At 33.6% G+C, this 14,325-nt stretch overlaps 1 long non-coding RNA gene across 1 annotated transcript in view; it reads right to left on the reverse strand.

Moving 5' to 3' along the window:
- Nucleotides 1-4,541: 4,541 nt before the first annotated feature.
- The window catches only part of LOC127549182 (uncharacterized), a 30,396-nt gene continuing 20,612 nt past the window's right edge, over nt 4,542-14,325 (reverse strand). Inside the window, exon 2 of the long non-coding RNA XR_007950532.1 lies at nt 4,542-5,283. This is a non-coding gene — a long non-coding RNA (uncharacterized LOC127549182). The remainder of the gene's footprint in view (nt 5,284-14,325) is intronic.

The raw sequence follows: 14,325 nt of genomic DNA on the forward strand, positions 1-14,325 counted from the left end.
ACATAGTATGTATCACCATTTATCATTTGGGATTGTTTAGCATCATTGTATTGAGGAGAATAGCTTAGTCTACTATTTGTTTACTGTGTATAATGTTCTCCTGATTCTATTTGTTTCACTATCAGTTCAAGTAAGTCTCATCAGGTTTGTTTTTTGTTTTTTTTTTATCCTACTTGTCATTTCTTATAACACAATAATATTTCATTACAATGATATACCACACAGAGTTTCTTGTAGTGGCAAGAAACTGGAAACTGAATGGAAGCCCATCAATTGGAGAATGGCTGGATAAATTATGGTATATGAAAAATATGGTATATGAATGCACCAAAATATTATTGTTCTATAAGAAATGACCAGCAAGATGAATTCAGAAAGGCCTGGAGAGACTTACATGAACTGATGCTGAGTGAAATGAGCAGAAACAGGAGATCAAAAGTACATTAGTGTTTCATTTTTCTCACATCCGTGCAACATATCACATTTTCCCTTTTTGTCATATTAGCCACACTAATAGGTATGAGGTGATACTTCAGAGTTTTTTTAATTTGCATTTCTTTGATCAGTAATGATTTAAAGCATTTTTTCATACTATTCTTATCTTTGCATCCCTGGAGCAGTGAGAGAACTTGGCCTTTTTAAAGCTAAGGTCTTTAACAAGCCTCAGTTTGACTAAAGCAATATCTAAGATTCAGTAATAAATGAAGCAAAGACTGGCCTGTATAATATACACATACATATATATATGTGTGTGTGTGTGTGTGTGTGTGTATAAAATCTTAAACTGGGAGTAGAAGACCCTCAGGATTTCTGGCCAAAACAGGAAGAATTGCTACATTCACTCTGAGCCAATCAGGGCCCAAATAATGACCAAATTGGGCTTAGCCTGGAACTTATTCAATTGATGAAAGCCAGAATAATTTGGGTTTAAGGCATGGTCCCAGCCCACAATTTCAAGATATCTTGTGACATTTTAGTTATCAAAATTTATATTCATTTGGGCAGAGCACCTATTGTTTTTGTATAGAGTACAGCATTTAGAGTTATAATATTTTTGTGGACAAAGAAAAAAAAAAGTAAAGAGAAGAGAAGAGAAGAGAAGAGAAGAGAAGAGAAGAGAAGAGAAGAGAAGAGAAGAGAAGAGAAGAGAAGAGAAGAGAGAGAATTGGTTAACTGGCCAATTCCACTTGGCTTCCCAGTAGAACAGCTCCTATTCCTACTCACAAAGATTATGGTTTGTCCTTTGTGCCAAAGAGAACCATGACATTTGGTAGACATCAGGGAAGTTATGCCATGATATGCAAGTGAATTGCATTTAAGTGAGAAAGGGTTATGCAAGTCACCAGCCTTATTTTGACTATGTATGAATTTGGGAATGATTTGTCATTTTATAAATTTATTTCCTTTTTTGTATATTTGAGAAATTAATTTTTTCTTTTTCTTCCTATTAGTTTTTTCTCTTTTTTCCTTTTTTTTTTTTTTTTTTTTTTTTTTTTTTTGCTGAGAAAATTGGGGTTGTGACTTGCCCAGCATCACAAAGCTAGGAAGTGTTAAGTGTCTGAGACCAGATTTGAACTCAGGTCCTCCTGACTTCAGGGCTGTGCTCTATTCACTACCCCACCTAGCTGGTCCAGAGGTACTTCTTGCAAACAAAAATTCCAAATTTTCTGCTTTCCTTATATTTTTAGTTGCACTGGTTTTGTTTGTATCTATCTTACATTTTTTGATGCTCTCTATCATCTTTAGTTCTAAATTATTCCCTTATCCATAAATCTGATAAAGTATCTTATGCTCTCTTAATTTTCTTGTGATATCACCCTTCATGTGCAAATCATATAATCATTTTGACTTTATCTTGGAATAGGATATGAAATGTTGGTCTAAACCTAGTTTCTGCCATACTATTTTCCAGTTTTGACAGCAATTTTTGTCAATTCGTGAATTTTTATTTCACAAGCTTGTATTTTGATATTATTATTATTATTATTATTATGGTCATTTACTATAATGTAATTTGTACCTATTGTATTCCACTCATCTATCTCTCTATGTCTTAGTCAGTAGCAGATTGTTTTGACACTGACAAATTTATAATACAATTTAAAGTCTGGGATGGCTAGAACTACTTTCCTGCTTTTTTTTCCCCAATGATTCCCTTGATATTCTTGACCTTTTGTTTTTCCTAATGAATTTTATTATTTTTAACTATGTAAAGTAATTCCCTGACAGTTTGATTGGTACGGCACTGAGTAAATAGCTTAATTTAGGTAGAATTGTCGTTTTTATTATTATATTGATTCTACCTATCCTTGAGCAATAAGTATTTTTCAGTTGTCTAGCTCTGACTTTATTTGTGTGAAAAGTGTTTTATAGTTGTATTGATGTAGTTCCTGGCTTTAGCTTGGCAAGTAGACTCCCAAGTATTTTATATTGTCTAAGGTAATTCTAAATAGAATTTGCCTTTTTCTTGCTGCTGGACTTTGTTGCTAATATAAAGAAATGCTGATGTTTATGTGAGTTTATTTTGTATCCTGAAACATTACTAAAGTTGTTAATAATTTTGTGTAGCTATTAATTGACACTAGGATTTTCTAAATGTGCCCTCATATCACCTGTAAAGAGTGATAGTTTTGTTTCCTTATTGTCTCTTCTAATTCATATAATTTCTTTCTTTTTCCTCTTACTGCTATAGCTAACATTTCTAGTATAATATTATATGATAAAATTGATAATGGGCATCCCTGCTTCATCCCTGATTGTAATGAGATTCCTAGCTTATCTCTATTACATATAATGCTTACTGGTAACTTTAAATAAATATTATATATCATTTTAAATTAAGCTCCATTTATTTTATACTCACTAATGTTTTTTAATAGGAATGAATGCTGTGTTTTGTCATTTTTCTGCATTTAATAAGATAATAATGTGATTTCTGTTGGTTTTAGTATGAATATGATCAATTATGCTGACAGCTTTTCTAATATTAAACCAGTCCTGCATTCTTGATGTAAATCCCACTTGATCATATTTATGATCCTTGTGATATATTGTTATAATCACTTTGCCTAGGATTTTATTGAAATATTTTGCACAAATATTCATTAGGGAAAATGGTTTGGAATTTTTTTTCTCTCTTTTAGTCCTTCCTGGTTTAGATATCAGCACCATATCTATATCATAAAGGAAATTTGGTAGGACTCCTTCTTTGCTTTTTTTTTTCCAAACAATTTATATAGTATGGGAATTAAATTGTTCTTTAAATGTTTAATAGAATTCACTTATGAATTGATCTGGTCTTAGAATGTTTTCTTAAAAATTCCTTGATCATTTGTTCAATTTCTTTTTCTTAAGATTAGCTTATTTAAGTATTTTATTTCCTCTGTTAATCTTGGGAATTTATATTTTTGTAGATATTGTTCCATTTCATTTAGATTCTTGAATTTATTGGAATATAATTGGGCAAAATAGTTCCTAACAATTGTTTTTATTTCCTTTTCATTGGTAATAAATTCATCCATTTCATTTTTGGTACTAATAATGTGATTTTCTTCTTTCCTTTTTTAATCACATTACCCAGTTGCTTACCTATTTTACTGTGGTTTTTTTTTTCATAAAACTATTTCTAGTTTTATTAGTTCAATGTTTTTCTTACTTTCAATTTTATCTATCCTTTATTTATCTTAACACCTAATTCTAATTGGATTGCAAATTTTTAATTTGTTCATTTTTCTATTTTTTTTTATTTTGTTCCCAATTCATTGATCTTCACTTTTGATCACTTTTTTGTTGTTGTAAGCAATTAGAAATATAATTTTTTCTCTAAGTACTGCCTTGGCTATATTCAATAAATGTTGGTATATTTTCTCATTGTAATTTTCTTTAATGAAATTATCAATTAGTTCTATGATTTGTTCTTTGATTTGTTGTTTGACCCACTTTTTTAGGCTTAGATTATTTAATTTCCAATTATTTTTTGTCTCTCTCCATTGTTCATTATTAAATATGATTTTATTGCATTACAATTCATATTATTACTATATCTGCTTTTCTGCATTTGGTTGTGATGTTTTTTTATTCCCTAGTATGTGTTCAACTTTTGTGTAGGTGCCATGTACTGCTGAGAAAAGGTATATTTCTCTAATTTCTATTACCATACAATTTTCTCCAGAGATCTATCATGTTTAACTTTTCCAGAATTTTACATGTCTCCTTATCTTCTTTCTTGTTCTGCTTTTTGTTGTTGCTGTTATTATTGCTGTTGTTATATTTATCTAGTTCTGAGAAGGGAAAGTGAAGGTTCCCTACTAGTATAGTTTATTATCTCTTTTCTCCTGGAATTCATTCAACTTCTACTTCAAAAAATAGATGCTATACCATTTTGGCACATATATATTTACTATTTAAATGATGTCATTGTCTAAAGAAACTTTCAGCAAGAAATTTTGCTTATTTCCTCTTTTAATTATATGCATATTTGCTTTTGCTTTATCTGAGACTGAAGTACCCAGGCGAGAGAAAACACAAGGCGCCCAAAATAATGAAGTTTTAAGAGCATTTATTACTGGCCAGGACTGATCCCCCAATACCAAGACAGGAGAGGTCAGTAATGAGTGATCTCAGCAGCACATATTTATAGAAAGAAGAGAAAGACATCAAAATGTTTCTTGATACATTTGTCATAATAAAAGGAATTTCTATTCTAAACAGAAGGCAAAAGTTATCACTCTAAGGGTATCATTCCCAGACAGCAGTAAGACAGTATTTCTTTAAGTTTATCAAGTTGTCAAGGTCTTAAGTTTTTCAGGACAGCACATCTGGGGGTGTAAAAATATCATCTGCATTAGGGTGTGAAGAACTAGTAATAAACTTCTAACTACAAAGATTCAAGATTATGTTTCTCACAGTCCCATTTTGGGGTGCTTTTCCATTTCAAGATCAGTATTTGTCGTGTTCTTGGTTGGTTTTCTGGAGGTCTTTGGGGCAGCCTTCCTTTCAGCAAATTAATTATCACAAATTAATAGCCAGGTATTAAAGTCCAAATCCTTTATTATCTCCTTCACAATCTTGTCTCCTTGCCTGGGGCCCAGACTAGCTTTATTAGAGGCCTTCCAGAGTCTTGGTTTCAGTGGAGAAGTGCAGGAATCCAGGCCAGCCACCATGAGGCTGATGAAGATGAAATGAATCTGTCTCCTCTTGGCTCTGAGAGCTTGAGCTCCCGCCTCCAGTCCACTTGTCTTCTCTGGCTCTGAATCCCACCTGGCTTAGAAGTGTCTTGGACCACTGTATTAATTAAAACAGTTAATCATCATTACAGCATTCGTGTCTGTGTGTGTGTGTGTGTATGTGTGTGTGTGCTTTTCTTTTTGAACCAATTCAGCAGAGAGTGAGGTTCAAGCATTGTTCACATCTTCCCCACCATTTGCCTTTCTCTCATAAAAATTTTTCATTAAGTTCCTCTTTTTATGTGAGAATATTTTGTCCATTTTACATCTCCATTCTCCTTTCTCCTAGTTCATTCCTCTTTCTTATGCTTTCACTTTTTTATAGTATTTCAAGATAATCAGTTCACACTAATACCCTTTATCTATGTAGACTCCTAAAAATCATGAAATTTTTAGGAGCTACATGTTTCATCTTCCCATAGAAATGTAAACACTTTAACTTTATTGAGTCTCTTATAATTACTTTTGTTACCCTTTTGTGCTTCTTTTGAATCACGTATTTGAATGACAGTTTTTCTATTCAGCATTAGTCTCCTCATCAGGAATACTTGAAAGTCTTCTATTTTGTTAAATGTAGAAGGATAATAATCAGTTTTTCTAAGTGGGTGGTAGTTGTAATTATAACTTCTTTGCCTTCCAGAATCTCATAATTTAAGCCCTCCACTATTTTAAGGTGCAAGCAGCTAAATCCTACTTTATCCCAATTATTGGTTCCATGCTATTTAAATGGTTTCTTTCTAGCTGCATACAATATTTTTTCCGTGACCTGAAAACTCTGAAATTTTTCAATAATAATCCTGGCAGTTTTCATTTTGGGATCTCTTTCAAGAGATGATCAGTGGATTGTTTCCATTTCTATTTTATCTGCTGGATCTTAGGGGAAGTTTTTCTTGATAATTCCTTGAGATATGATATCTAGGTTCTTTTGTTAATTCAATATTGTTTTCAGATAGCCCAATCATTACAAAATTATCTTTCTTTGATCCATTTTCCAAATCAATTATTTTTCCAATAAGATGTTTCCCTTTTCTTTCTTATTCTTCATTCTGGAGTTTGTAATTGTTTCTTCATGTTTCATAGGGTCATTAACCTCCATTTGAACAACTATAATTTTTAAGAATTTATTTTCTGCAATGAGCTTTAATAGTTTTTTTTGGGGGGGTACTAATTCTGCTTTTTAAGGGGCTCTATTTTCCCAATGGACTTCTATGTTTCTTTTAACAATTTATTAATTTGTTTTTAATAATTTTTCTTGCATCACTTTCATTTCTTTTCTCAGTTTTCCTATACTAATTTTATCTCTTTCTTCAGCATTCCCAGAAATTCTTTTTGGTTTGAATCCAATTAGCATTTTTTTTTTGAAGTTTTATTCATAGCTACTTTCATATTGTTGTCTTTTTCTGAGTTTATTTCTTAGTCCTCCCTGACAACATATTAGTTTTTAGGGTCTTTTTAAATATTGTTTGCTCATTTTTTTCCATACTATTTCTTAACATTGAAATTTATAAGCCAAGATGGTGGAGCAGGCACACACGCTCTCTAAACTCCTCTCATTACCTTCATAACCAACTATTTAATCCAACCTCAAAAATAACTCTTCACTGCTTAAATTCATGAAGATTAGAAGCACTACAATTTACCAGTCGAAGTCAATCCGGAAGCTGGCCAGGAAAGGTTTGTCCTGAGGGGCCAGGAGCAGACTAGCACAGGCAGCAAGAGGCTAGCATCCTGAGCAGACCAGGGGCAGGGGTGATCTCTGTGGCTAGAGAAGTTATAGAGACGACTCTGCTATAGGCTAACTGCTCGGCCTTGATTACAAAGCAGTAAACTGGCAGAGAAATTAAAGCCTAAAACAGCGGGTCCTCTAAAAAACGCCAGAACCTAGTGACATCTGTTTGTAACCCCTCAAACCCGGAAGTGACAGAGAAAGACTTTACCTCAACCCTGCAGCCACATCCCACAGTTCGGGGCTTTTGTCGGGGCAGTTACTAATCTGCACGGCAGGGGGGCACAGCCTGGGCAGCCTCTAATCTGCACAGTGTGGGGCAATAGAACCTCCCCAGCTGACTGTGCTTCCAGGGCAGACTCTTCCGGTCCCTGCAAATCCATTCACTGCTCAACTGCTAACACTCACAGCCCAAGGGCAGGTTTTGGCTTGGGAAGTGAAACTCTCACTGCTCAGTGTCTAGCCCCAGGGCAGTCGTTATCTCACACAGTGGGGGTTCTTTGAAGGGCACTTTCCCAGCTCAGCCCTGCAGGCCTGAGTTACTTTCAGGTGGGGAACTCATTCCCAGAGCACTCCAGTACCTCACTACTTTTTATAGCCGATTGGCAGGACAGCTACCCGTCCATATACCTTTCACTGCTCTGCAGAGGAAGCTGGTATACTCCTGGCTCTGAAGGCAGACCTTTCAAGCTTTAACAAAATGAGTAAAAAAATCAAAAGGAGGATTGATATTTTCTATACAGAAAGAGAACAGATTTTCAACCCTGAAGAAACTAATAGCAGACAGTCTCCAGACAATTGTTGGTCTCCAATACAAAAGACTCTCCTAGAGGAGACTATTAAAAACCTTAAAAGAGAGCTAGAAGAGAAATGGGGAAAGGAAAGAGAAGCTATGCAAGAGAGTACAAAAAAGGCACATAACTCACTAAAAGAAAAATTTGATAAAGTGGAAAAAGAAAACAACTTCCTGAAATGTGAATTGGAAAAGGTAAAAAACTCCCAAGAAGTGCAGGGAAACAGAATTTGAGAATTGGAAAAAGAAAATAACTCACTTAAAAAAAAAAAAATTAGTGAAATGGAAAAAAAATTCCATAGAGCAAAACAACTCAATCGGACATATATAAAAAGAAGTAAAAAAAAAAAAAAAAAAAAAGCTAATGAAGAAAATAACTCACTAAAAATCAGAACTGAACAAATAAAAATGACTGATTCATTGAGACATCAAGAATCAGTCAAGCAACACCAAAAAAATGAAAGATTGAGAAAAAATGTCAAATATTTACTTGGAAAAACAACAGACCTGGAAAATAGATCTAGGAGAGATAACCTGAGGATCATCGGACTACCAGAAAATTATGATGAAAAAAAGAGCCTAGATACTATTTTACAGGAAATCATCAAAGAGAATTACCCAGAAGTAATAGAACTGGAAGGGAAAATAGGCGTTGAAAGAATTCATCGAACACCTTCTGAAAAAGACCCTAAAATAAAGACTCTGAGGAATATTGTGCCCAAACTTCAGAATTTTCAGAGTAAAGAAAAAATTTTACAAGCAGCCAGGAAAAAACAGTTCAAATACCAATATGCCACAATAAGGGTCATGCAAGATCTGGCTGCCTCAACATTAAAGGATCGAAGGGCCTGGAATCAGATATTCTGAAAGGCAAAAGAACTTGGAATGCAACCAAGAATAAACTACCTCTGAGTATTTTTTTCCATGGAAGAAGATGGACATTTAATGAGATAGAGGAATTCCATTTATTTCTAAGGAAAAAAAAAAAACCAGACTTAAACAAAAAATTTGATCTCCAACAACAGGACTCAGGAGAAATAGAAGAAGGTAAAAGGAATTCTTGAGAACTGTAGTTCTGTTGTGGATATACATAAAAACCACATGTATAATCTGATTTTACCAATATAACAAAGAAAAGGGAAGTAGAAATGGAAAGGGGATAGTGTCAGAAAAAGGGAAAAGGGGAAATAAAAAGAGGGAAACTACATGACAATGAGGCAAAAAAAACCTATCAAATCTGAGGGAACTTAGAGAGGGGGAGAAACATTGTGTGAATCCTACTCTCATCAGAGTTGGCTCAAAGAGGAAACAATTGACATATTTGTTTTGCAGAGATTCTTCTCTCACCTTATTAAAAAGTGGGAGAGGTTGCTGATGATATGATGGTACACTTAGAGAACCCCAGAGATTCTACCAAAAAGTTATTAGAAACAATCTACACCTTCAGCAAAGTTGCAGGATATAAAATAAACCCACATAAATCATCAGCATTCTTATATATGACTAACAAAACCCAACAGTTAGAGTTACAAAAAGAAATTCCATTTAAAGTAACTACTGATTGTATAAAATATTTAGGAATCTATCTGCCAAGGGAAAATCAGAAACTTTATGAGCAAAACTACAAAACACTTTCCACACAAATTAAGTCTGATCTAACCAACTGGAAAAATATTAAATGCTCTTGGATTGGGCGAGCAAATATAATAAAGATGACAATACTACCTAAATTAATCTACTTATTTAGCGCTATACCAATCAGACTCCCAAAAAACTACTTTGATGAATTAGAAAAAATAACAACAAAGTTCATATGGAAAAACAAAAGGTCAATAATTTCAAGGGAATTAATGAAAAAAAAATCAAATGAAGGTGGCCTAGCTGTACCAGATCTAAAATTATATTATAAAGCAGCAGTTACTAAAACCATCTGGTATTGGCTAAGAAATAGACTAGTTGATCAATGGAATAAGTTAGGTTCAAAGGACAAAACAGCCAATAACTTTAATAATATAGTGTTTGACAAACCCAAAGACACCAGTTTCTGGGATAAGAACACATTATTTGACAAAAATTGCTGGGAAAATTGGAAATCAGTATGGCAGAAACTAGGCATTGACCCACAATTAATACCGTACACCAAGATAAGGTCAAAATGGGTTCATGACCTAGGCATAAAGAATGAGTTTATAAATAAATTGGAAGAGCATAGGATAGTTTACCTCGCAGACCTGTGGAAGAGGGAGGAATTTATGACCAAAGAAGAACTAGAGATCACTATTGACCACAACATAGAAAATTTTGATTATATCAAACTGAAAAGTTTTTGTACAAACAAAACAAATGCAAGCAAGATTAGAAGGGAAACAATAAACTGGGAAAACATTTTTACAATCAAAGGTTCTGATAAAGGCCTCATTTCCAAAATATATAGAGAATTGACTCTAATTTATAAGAAATCAAACCATTCTCCAATTAATAAATGGTCAAAGGATATGAACAGACAATTCTCAGATGAAGAAATTGAAACTATAGACATATGAAAATATGCTCCAAATCATTATTAATCAGAGAAATGCAAATTAAAAAAACTCTGAGATACCACTACACACCTGTCAGATTGGCTAGAATGACAGGGAAAGATAATGGGGAATGTTGGAGGGGATGTGGGAAAACAGGGACACTGATACATTGTTGGTGGAATTGTGAACACATCCAGCCATTCTGGAGAGCAATTTGGAACTATGCTCAAAAAGTTATCAAACTGTGCATACCCTTTGATCCAGCAGTGTTTCTACTGGGCTTATACCCCAAAGAGATACTAAAGAAAGGAAAGGGACCTGGATGTGCCAAAATGTTTGTGGCAGCCCTGTTTGTAGTGGCTAGAAGCTGGAAAATGAAAGGATGTCCATCAATTGGAGAATGGTTGAGTAAATTGTGGTATATGAATGTTATGGAATATTATTGTTCTGTAAGGAATGACCAGCAGGATGAATACAGAGAGGACTGGTGAGACTTACATGAACTGATGCTGAGTGAAATGAGCAGGACCAGGAAATCATTATATACCTCAACAACGATACTGTTTGAGGATGTATTCTGATGTAAGTGGATTGCTTCGATAAAGAGAGCATTAATTGATCAAAGATGGACAGAAGCAGCTACACCCAGAGAAAGAACACTGGGAAATGAATATAAATTGCTTGCATTTTTGTTTTTCTTCCCGGGTTATTTATACCTTCTGAATTCAATTCTCCCTGTGCAACAAGAAAACTGTTCAGTTCTGCACACATATATTGTATCCAGGATATACTGTAACCTATTCAACATGTAAAAGACTGCTTGCCATCTGGGGGAAGGGGTGGAGGGAGGGAGGGGAAAAATCAAAACAGAAGTGAATGCAAGGGATTATGCTGTAAAAAATTACCCTGGCATGCGTTCTATCAATAAAAAGATATTAAATTTTTTAAAAAAAGGGAAAAAAAAGTGGGAGAGGAAAAGGGAGAAGGAAAAAGAGTAATAAGGAAAGGGTACAAGAAAGGGGAAGGGATTCAAAGGGAGGAGAGAGGGATACTAAAGAGGGAGAGCTGCGTGTCATTAGTGGGACCAATAAGTTTAATACTAGGGAAGAAGGGAAGGAGGGCAAGAAAAAGAAAAGTATAATCTGGGGATATTAGGATGGCAGGAAATACAGAATTGGTTATTTTAACCGTAAATGTGAATTGGATGAACTCTCCCATAAAGAGGAGGCGGATAGCAGACTGGATCAAAAGTCAGAACCGTACAATCTGTTGTTTATAGGAAACACATTTAAAACAGGGAGATACATACAGAGTAAAGGTAAAAGGCTGGAGCAGAATCTATTACGCGTCAGGTGAAGTCAAAAAAGCAGGGGTAGCCATCCTTATCTCAGATCAAGCAAAAGCAAAGATTGATCTAATTAAAAGAGATAAGGAAGGAAACTATATCTTGCTTAAGGGTACTATAGACAATGAAGCAATATCAGTATTAAACATATATGCACCAAGTGGTATAGCATCTAATTTCCTTAAAGAGAAGTTAAGAGAGTTGCAAGAAGAAATGGACAGCAAAACTATAATAGTGGGAGATCTCAATCTTGCACTCTCAGATTTAGATAAATCAAATCACAAAACAAATAAGAAAGAAATTAAAGAGGTAAATAGAATATTAAAAGAATTAGGTATAATAGATCTCTGGAGAAAACTGAATGGTGACAGAAAGGAGTATACTTTCTTCTCAGCAGTTCATGGAACCTACACAAAAATTGACCATATATTAGGACATAAAGACCTCAAAATTAAATGCAGGAAGGCAGAAATAGTAAATGCTTTCTTTTCAGATCACAATGCAATAAAAATTACATTCAACAAAAAGTTAGGTGTAAATAGACCAAAAAGTAATTAGAAACTAAATAATCTCATCTTAAAGAATAATTGGGTGAAACAGCAAATTATAGACACAATTAATAATTTCACTTAAGATAATGACAACGATGAGACATCATATCAAAATTTATGGGATGCAGCCAAAGCAGTAATAAGGGGAAATTTTATATCATTAGAGGCTTACTTGAATAAAATAGAAAAAGAGAAGATCAATGAATTGGGCCTGGAACTTAAAAAGTTAGAAAAAGACCAAATTAAAAACCCCCAATCAATTACTAAACTTGAAATTCTAAAATTAAAAGGAGAAATTAATAATATAGAAAGTAAAAAAAACTATTGAACTAATAAATAAAGTAAGAGTTGGTTTTATGAAAAAAACAATAAAATTGATAAACCTTTGGTAAATCTGATTAGAAAAAGGAGAGAGGGAAATCATATTAGCAGTCTTAAAAATGAAAAAGGAGAACTTTCCACTGATGAAGAGGAAATTAAAGAAATAATAAGGAGTTACTTTACCCAACTTTATGCCAATAAATTTGATAACCTAAGCGAAATAGATGACTACCTCCAAAAATATAGGCTTCCCAGATTATCAGAGGAGGAAGTAAATTGCTTAAATAGTCCCATTTCAGAAATAGAAATAGAACAAGCTATTAATCAACTCCCTAAAAAAAAATCCCCGGGACCAGATGGATTTACATGTGAATTCTACCAAACATTCAAAGAACAATTAGCCCCAATGCTTTATAAACTATTTGAAAAAATAGGGAATGAAGGAGTCCTACCAAATTCTTTTTATGACACAGACATGGTACTGATACCTAAACCAGGTAGGTTGAAAACAGAGAAAGAAAATTATAGACCAATCTCCCTAATGAATATTGATGCTAAAATCTCAAAAAAGATATTAGCAAAAAGAATACAGAAAATCATCCCCAGGATAATACACCACGATCAAGTAGGATTTATACCAGGAGTGCAGGGCTGGTTCAATATTAGGAAAACTATCAGTATAATTAGCCATATTAATAATCAAATGAACAAAAACCATATGATCATCTCAATAGATGCAGAAAAAGCATTTGATAAAATCCAACATCCATTCCTATTAAAAACTCTTGAGAGTATAGGAATAAATGGACTTTTCCTTAAAATAATCAGTAGCATCTTTTTAAAACCAGCAGTAAGCATCATATGTAACGGGGACAACTGCAACCATTCCCAATAAGATCAGGAGTGAAACAAGGTTGCCCATTATCACCATTACTATTTAATATTGTATTAGAACTGCTACCTCTCACAATAAGAGTTGAAAAAGAGATTAAAGGAATAAGAACAGGCAATGAGGAAACCAAATTCTCACTCTTTGCTGATGATATGATGGTATACTCAAAGAACCCCAGAGACTCTACTAAAAAGTTATTAGAAACAATCCACACCTTTAGCAAAGTTGCAGGATACAAAATAAACCCACATAAGTCATCAGCATTCTTATATATTACTAAAAAAAAACTAACAGTTAGAGTTACAAAGAGCAATTCCATTTAAAGTAACTACTGATTGTATAAAATATTTAGGAATCTATCTGCCAAGGGAAAATCAGAAACTTTATGAGCAAAACTACAAAACACTTTCCACACAAATTAAGTCTGATCTAACCAACTGGAAAAATATTAAATGCTCTTGGATTGGGCGAGCAAATATAATAAAGATGACAATACTACCTAAACTAATCTATTTATTTAGCGCTATACCAGTCAGACGCCCAAAAAACTATTTTGATGATTTAGAAAAAATAACAACAAAATTCATATGGAAAAACAAAAGGTCAAGAATTTCAAGGGAATTAATGGGGAAAAAGATCAAATGAAGCTGTATCAGATCTAAAATTATATTATAAAGCAGCAGTTACTAAAACCATCTGCTATTGCCTAAGAAATAGACTAGTTGATCAATGGAATAGATTAGCTTCAAAGGACAAAACAGCCAATAGCTTTAATAATCTAGTTTTTTACAAACCCAAAGGACCCAATTTTGGGGATAAGGACACATTATTTGACAAAAATTGCTGGGAAAATTGGAAATTAGTATGGCAGAAACTAGGCATTGACCTACACTTAACACCATACACCAAGATAAGGTCAAAATGGGTTCATGACCTAGGCATAAAAAATA

Source organism: Antechinus flavipes, chromosome 2 (genome assembly GCF_016432865.1).
Source record: "Antechinus flavipes isolate AdamAnt ecotype Samford, QLD, Australia chromosome 2, AdamAnt_v2, whole genome shotgun sequence".
In the NCBI taxonomy this organism is placed as follows: domain Eukaryota; kingdom Metazoa; phylum Chordata; class Mammalia; order Dasyuromorphia; family Dasyuridae; genus Antechinus; species Antechinus flavipes.